The sequence below is a fragment of the Micromys minutus genome, assembly GCF_963924665.1.
Source record: "Micromys minutus genome assembly, chromosome: 16".
Lineage (NCBI taxonomy): Eukaryota > Metazoa > Chordata > Mammalia > Rodentia > Muridae > Micromys > Micromys minutus.
The window spans coordinates 47,329,677-47,337,720 of NC_137985.1; positions in this window are offsets into that span (position 1 = coordinate 47,329,677).

The window sequence follows — 8,044 nt, forward strand, 5'->3', positions numbered from 1 at the left end:
TTACACACATGTACAAACAGACAAACACACACTCGAGCACAGAATGAGAGCACACACACACGTGTACATACACACACATGCACGCACGCACACACACACACACACACACACACACACACACACGGTCACATGCTTCATTTCCTCAGCCATATTTTAAATGGCCAGTGGTTACCTCATTGGGTAGTAAGAAAAAGAATGTACCCTTTTCCAGAGGACAACTTAGCCATCAGTTCTATGAGGTCAGGAAAAGGTGTCCCTGTCCCATAGAACAGCTTCAAGATCTAGAGGGTCTGAACCCTGAGCACGGGTGTAGGGAGAAGATGGGTGCACAGGGCTGCATAGCAAGAACTCAGATGGCAGAGGCAAGGCCAGGTTTCCTCATTTGAAGTTCTTACTTGGGAAAATGGCCTTCCAAAGCCAGGGGGTAGGACTTACAGGAGGGTTACTGCCAGTAGAATCTAGGGCAGCCAGGAGAGAAGAGGGTCTAGCTTGGACTTATGCTGGGAGGGTCTGGGCACTAGAGTACAGGACTCTGGCTTGAGTGTGGGGTGTTTGCGGGTTGCTCTCAAGGACAGGAGAGGGACCTGGTGTGGCCTAGACTGGTGGGAAGGGGAGGGGCTGTGCCGAGAGAAAAGGGAAATGAAAACCACATGCCTGGCAGGTAGGTGAAAGTACCTCTTCCTCTGGAAAGAGTCAGGGCAGAACCTACTGACTACAGACATCAGAAAGAGACTGGTGTTCAATTTCTGCAAACATTGAGCTCCAGAGTTCTCAGCAAATCACACAGGCCAATGGGTAGTCAGTCATGGGGCTTGCGTACAATAATACTGAGGGAGACAAGCAGCCCAAGAGGCATAGTGCACTCCCCTTGGTACATGGGAACTACAGCTGCTGGTACAGACAAGGTTGCTGGAGGACACAGGGCAATGCCTGACTCCAAAGCTGACGGAGAATGAATGTGGTAGTGAAAGCAAACAGGGCTGCAACCACTGCCCCGTCACCATTCCCACAGACTCTTCAACCATGGGCCCATCTTCCCCTTTCCTGGACATGCACAGGTCTGCATCCCTCTTGACACAGTCAGGACAGTGCAGAGGTGTCACATGGGATTTCTGAGGCCAGGCCGTCAATGCACTATGACCCCTGCTCTATGTGGGTCACTTGTCTTGGAGCCTAGCGTGGAAGCGCCCCAAGGAAGTCTGGGCTGGGTCAGGATGCCCTTGGCAGGTTTTCTGGGGGGAAACCCAACCCATTTGAGGGTGTAGACAAGTTTCTGCATGATCTTGATCACAACCCCTGAGGCCCCAGATGTCACACAGCAGAATAAACTGTCCCTTCTGGGACAAATGTCTGATCTGTGGAATCCATGAACATAAGGAAAGGGGCATTGTCTACTCCTCCTCGTTTTGGGGTGCAGTGACTAGGAAGTAGGCAGGAAGCAAACAGACGGGTCTGTGGGCAGTGTTGGGGTTCTAATACTAACCGAATGTGGGATGGAGACTCAAAGTCTTGGGGAGGGAGGGGTGACTTTATCTGGTCAGTGGGTCAGGCAGGTGAGGTAGAGCCAGCTCTGATGTTCAGGGACTGGCCATATGGCAGCTTCTGGTGTCAGCAACATGGTGGAGGTGTGTCTTACACCTCTGTGTTTAGTTCCTTGCTCCCCACTTCCCCGCTTAGCCAGCTGTCTCTAAGCCTTGGTTTGCAGACCTGGAAAATGGTAGTGTTTATTGCTCTCTGCTTTGCAGCAAACACCAGGGGGAATGTCTGTTCCTCTTATCATTTTGGTTCTTCGATTTTTACTCTTTCAACAAGAGACCCTTCCCTGTATGTGACTTAAGTGTTGTAATAAAGAATGAGATTGTATCATTCTATAGTTAGAGACTGAGGTGGGAAAGGTCGGGGAGTAACCAAGGCCTCAGAGGACTAGCCTTTGGTTTGTGTCACCTAAGTCTCTCTTTACAATTTGGTCCTTTACTGGATCCTGGCAGGTGGGACAGCTGACATGCTGGGGCTCAGACTGGAGTCCTGTATGGTCCTGTGCTGGGTCAAGCATGCTTCCCCAGCCCCAGCTCCTCAGAAACCTCTGGAATTCTAGAGACCCAAAGACACTGTGGTCCTGAAAGCAAAAACAGCTGTAGGAATCTTACAGATGTAGAGGGGACGTGGCTCTGCCCCCCCCCCAAATACTTGCCATAGGTCAGGACAGTACTGGAGAGCTCCCACCAAAGCACACACACACACACACACACACCCCATATACCCACACCATAACAAACACACTCTAACAAACACACTCGAATGCACATACACACATACCACCCCCCTCAACACCTCACACCACAATACCCCACAATACTATACACACACACATACACACACACACACACACACACACACACACACACACACACACACACACACCTCACATGTCCCACCCTCTTTCTTTCGTGCTCCTCTCACCCCTAAGCCTGCAGAGCTTTGAATCAGCTGCCCTCCTCAGCATCTGGTTCCTCCTCAGGATGCAATGCTGTTGCCCCTAGCAACTGGGTTCCAGCCTGATCCTCTTCCCTCCTCCCTCTCTCTGGACTTCTGCTTTCTTCTTCCTCCTCCCTTCCCCCAACCTTGGAGCCAGTGCACAGACCCAGAACTCTTCCAGAAGATCATGTGCTGGGTGACCAGCCAAGCTCTCTCTGATCTTTCCGGCTTGCTGAGTGTCTGGTGAACACGGTCAGTACCCTACCTGTCTGGCTGACTTGGAACTAAGCTAGCTGGAGACTAGTGCTGGAGGCACTAGGGTTGCACTAGACTTGCAAGTGGGGGCTCTCTGCACACCAGGCACAGAATCAGCAACTAGAGAGAAGGGAATCAGCTCCAGAGATAACGAGAGTTCCCTGGGGCTGGAGGTATGCAAGAAGAGGCTTTCCATGAAGATGGTTCTGGTATGGCCCAGGACAGTGAGACAGGCAGCCCTCATCTGCCTGGCTGTCCCCCACAGCCATGGTGTTTTGTTTTGTCTCATTTTGTTTTCTGTCTCCACAGTTCCTTCTTTCTTCACTCTCCCCCCTCCCAGATGAGTGGCAGAGAGGACAGCATTAGGGAGAGGCTCTTGGAGAAAATGACATCATCGACTTCAGGGTAAGCCCGAGGCTGGGTACAGGGGGACATAGCAGGGCTCGGCAAGACAATGGCCACCAGGCTCACTACTTTTTCTTTAAGACACTCATAGCTACCCTGTGGTGTCCAGCTCTGCCTGCCTCCCCTTCTCAGCCCCCTCATGCTCTTGCCTGGGCCCCTCCACTGCTTCTCCCTCTCCTGGGGAACGCACTGCTCTACTTTTCACCAGGATTCATCTTAAAGGTGTCTCCTCCAGGAAGCCTTCCTTGACTATTTAGGTTGCTTGGGGTATGCCTATGCCGACCTTCTGTCCCAACCTGTCTGTCTGTCAGCTTTCTCATTCTCCCAGCGGTTACTGTTTGGTTTTAGTTTTCTCCTGAGGGCACCTGGGCGGTCGTTAGGCCAGAAATTTGGGGTCCCATGTTTATTAACAAATGCAAAACAAGAAGACTAGGATAACAACACCCTGACATCCTCTGGGTCTGCTTCCCCATCTGGAATGTGAGGGAGACAGGCCAGGACAGGCTCCTATTGAATAGCCAAGGCTGGGCTGTTAGCAGGGTCAGAGACCGTCTGACTCAGCTTCCTGTCCAAGTCACAGGACTGAGCAATGGGACCTTGAGCAGTGAGGGTCAAGCAGGAACTATGGGGTCTAGCATAGCCTGAGCCTGACCAGCCCTCGCTCTGGGGTCCCTGGGGCTCTGCTGCCCTCCAGTGGCTGGAGGCCCCCCGGGCACTTAGAATCTTCGGTTTCTGCCTATCCCACATATATCTAAAGTAACACGGGGCATCAGGTTAGGCAGGAACATGTTACTGTCACCCAGAAAGTAAGGAACAGTTACCAGAGCAGAGCTTGGGGATGGTTCCAGACCCCAGCACTTCCAGACTCTGAATGGGGCAACGTTCTTTGGCAAGAGTCAAGCCTTGGTGTGGGGGTGGGCGTTTCTGCACCTGTCAGCTGTGACACATATGGTAGCCTTTCTCCAGCAGCCACCATTCTCAGCACAGACTTCGCTAACCCTTTATCAAGTGCTCTCTGACTCCTGCTCAGGGTCCTTTCAGGTTCAGGGAATGGTGCTGTGGGGGTAGAAGGATGCCTTAGTCCCTCCCTCCTTAATTAATAAAATACTTAAAATAATGGCAGCCATGATGATTGATGGACAGAGCCCAGCTAATTACCCTGGGGATTAAAATGACTGTTTCTGTTTAAAAAGGCTGCAAATGAGTTAATTATTTCCTTTGCTCACCTCTCTAACCTTGTTACACTTCTAAATGAATAGCGATATTGATCTTGGAACTGATTTTGGTGTTCCACTGCCCGAGCGGGTTTAATTAGGGTTTGAGAACGCTGCAGCGCCTCCTCCTTCTGACCGGGGAAATTAGCCTTGGGTTTTACTTACATTTCATGGCCGTGTCCTCCACACAAACAGAAGGGCTGCAGCAGGGCACGCAGTCTGCCAGCTTGCCAGTTTGGCACTTCCCTGGCTTTCAGCTCCGCTCTGTCCAGAGAGGCCTGTGCTGACCCTTGCCTGGGATCTCTTGCAAGATTCTGCAGGAAGGCCCTTGGGAGTGGCTCGCTTTTGTCTCCTCTGTCACACCTGCAGGCCTGCGGGCTTGGATGTGACAGGGGAGGGCCCAGTATCACTTGGTGAGGTGGGGGCAGGTCTGGGACCCAGAGCTGTCACAGTTTCACGGCTCTGGGCCTTGATGGCAACCGAGCTGAATAAACAGTTCTCTGTCCCTGCTCAGCTCTTCGGTCACAAGCCCAAGACCCCTGTGGTCCAACCTCACCTCGGCCTCCCTCTGAGTCTCTGCTCCTCGTCTGCTGCTGGAGCAAAGGCTACCAGCCCAGAGCAGGAGACCTGCATGCCAAGCCTGGATTAATTGCTGGCATATGGGTGACCTTGAGCTAGGCAGGTGACCTTGAGCTAGTCTGGCATCCCTCCTCTGAATCTGGCCATCTGTTTCCTGTCACTTCCTCTCACCTCCCCCAGCATGAGCCTTCAAGGGCACACAGGTGGGAGCTGGGCACTGTTGGGGGTGGAGGGAGATCAGGGCGGACGTGCGTGTTTGCTGGGATCCAGGACTAGAGTCTATTCCGGCCCCACCTCGTTTGAAATGAAGCCCTCTTCCAGCCATGTGCCCCTTTGCCACGGCCAAATCTGCTTTCGGCCTGGCCTCTTCACTGCCCCAACCCCAGCTCTCCTCTCCTTTGCATGGTTGATGTCTCTGGCTAAAGAATTACCACTGAGCCCATCTGTGGCCCAGAGATGCCGGAGAGATTGGGTGTGGGCTGCTCCTCCTCTTCTGCCTCTGGCTCTGCACTGTGCTATTTCCCCCTCCTTGATCTTTCACACGGGTCTCTTGAACCTTAAGAGCTGGATTTTTTTTTTTAAAGGACAAAATCATTTATTTTCAGAAAAATGGTTAGGACTGGAAATCATGATGTTAAGTGAAATAAGCTTTATGCAGGAAGGCAAAGAAGAGTGTCACACATGTTTTCTCCTTTGTGTGGACTACACCTCACACTATATATGTACATATACAGACACATGCACATACACATATACTCACCTACATATTTACTTACACATACACATATGTTCACCTACATATACACACACATACACATATGTTCACCTACATATACACATACAGACATATGCACATACACATACTTATACACATATACATATATTCACCTACACATACATATAAATATCCACACTGGGAAGAGAAAAGGGACCAACAGATAGAAAAACTGGAGAACAAATGAAAAGTGGGTAAATATGATAAAGCTACATTACCTCCATGTGTGATATGGAACCAATTATTTTATACATTTCATATTCAGTAATGGAATGATTGAGGTAAAAAGCCTCAGGGCATATCCAGAAGCTTTACCCTCCCTCCCCTCCCCTCATCTTCTTGCTTTTCGTAACTGCCCACCCTCCCTTTCCTTGGGAGAAGACCCCCTCCCTCAGAGATGTGGAGAAAGTGTGTCCCAGAGAGCTGACTTAGGTTAGTTCTGTTTGGGTCCCTCCCGGGAGTGATGTGGTCAGATGGACACTTGGGAAAGGGTGCTTTGTACTTCAGAGAGCAGCAGGGGAAGAAGATGGCGGACAGAGGCCTGTGAGGCAGCAGTTCAGTCTAAGAGAGAACATATTCAGCCTGCTGCAGAAGGGTGGGGGAAGGCCTTGTGGGGAGGGGTGCTAGGCCATTTTCAAGTTGGACTATCAGGTGCCTTTGGTTGATACCGGTGATGTCAGGGAGAAACAGGTTTCCAGGGAGCGTTCAGTCTGTGCAGCTGAGGCTGAGATGTCTACAGGAACATCCAGGAGCAATGGGATTGAAGGAAGGCAGGGGGATTTGCCCAAACTGCCATAGCCAGTTTGTGTACTTTTCCTGGTCTATTTACATACAGACCCTGACCCTGCTTGGACACTGAGTTAGGTCTTATTTATATACTGAGATAGCCCCTCAGTGCACACTGAACTCTGGTCCTTGATCCTTTCCAGAAGAGCAGAATTTGGTGATTTCTAGGGCTGAAGACTGTATAGTGAGGCCCATCTTTCTCCTTTGTCTCCCTGGGGATAGAGGGGAGCTGGGCATGTCAAGGACTGTCCTGGAACAGGAAAGCCACCTGTGGTGCACCAGCCCAGCCGGTCTCAACATTCTTACTGCTAACGGCTTAAGTATGAATGTCTGAACTTTTAGCGGCACAATTAAGATTCACAGTCACCCTAAAGCGGGTGCACGGAAGTCATTTCATCACTACTGTGGCTTCAGAACCTCCTAGGCCTGCCAAAGCTCCCCAGTTATAGCAGGAATCAATGGGGCAAGTGGCCTCTGGACATAACTGCTGTCTTGACTGTGCTGCTCCTTTGTCACTGCATCCTGTCACCTGCTCAGCTCACCTGAGCCTCCTGGATGCAGACAGTGTTCCTTGGCAGGCCCAGCATGATGGGAAAAGCATCCAGATTCTGCAAACAGACTCCTTGCAGATCAGACCTTGGGGTCTGTGTTTCCTTACCTGTGTGATCACTGGCCCCGAGTCTTGTCAAGTATGATGGGGGTGAGAGGAGCATTTAGCCACAGGCCTCACCTTAGGACTGACAGTATTAAATCAGGGGCCTGGCGAGTGGTGAGTACTTGAGTTGAGTTGGGTATGTGTTAAGAGGCAGATGGAAGGCTGTCAGGCAACATTTCAGGTGGGTGAGAGATACTGTACCCCCCTGCATCTCCTGCCCTGGACTTGCTTCTCCCACACAATTAGCTGCTCTTGTCTCTAATTGATTCCTTTGGTACTCACAGGACAATTAGAATTTAAATTGCCTTTTACAAAGGTCAGGAAAACATGATCAAAGAAGAATCTATTAGAGGGGCTGGGGGCCATTCCTCCCAACCTCCCAAAGCCTGGGGGTGGAGGCCAGACCTTGAGGGGCCATCAGCACTTAAAGCTACCCTTCTGTCACCCCCAAAGTCTTCCCCAGGGCTCTCTGCTTCCCTTCTTCCCCTGTGAAGTATAGGAAAGGGCAAAGTCAGTCCCCTGCTGAGTTTTGCGGACTCCTCTTTACCCCATTCACATCCCCTCCTTTCTGTCACCCCTTCATTGTCATAGGCTCCCCCAGTACTGTTGCACCAACTGTGTTTCAGGAGTCCTGGCCCCGTCTCCCAACAGCCTGTGACGCAAGGCACGTCTACATCTCATTCCCTAAGTATGACTGGTTTCCCGGGGTTAGGGGGGAGGAGAGGGCTTGACCAACACTTCTCCCATTTCTAGATCTTTTCTCTTCTCTGCATCCATCAATTTTTTCTGCCTTTACATGGAAGCTGGCTCAGGATCTCTGTCTCTGGGCCCTTCATCCCCCAACTGTGGCTTTTGTTCTTCATGCTCCCTACAGGTGAGGTAGCCTGTGTCTACATGAAG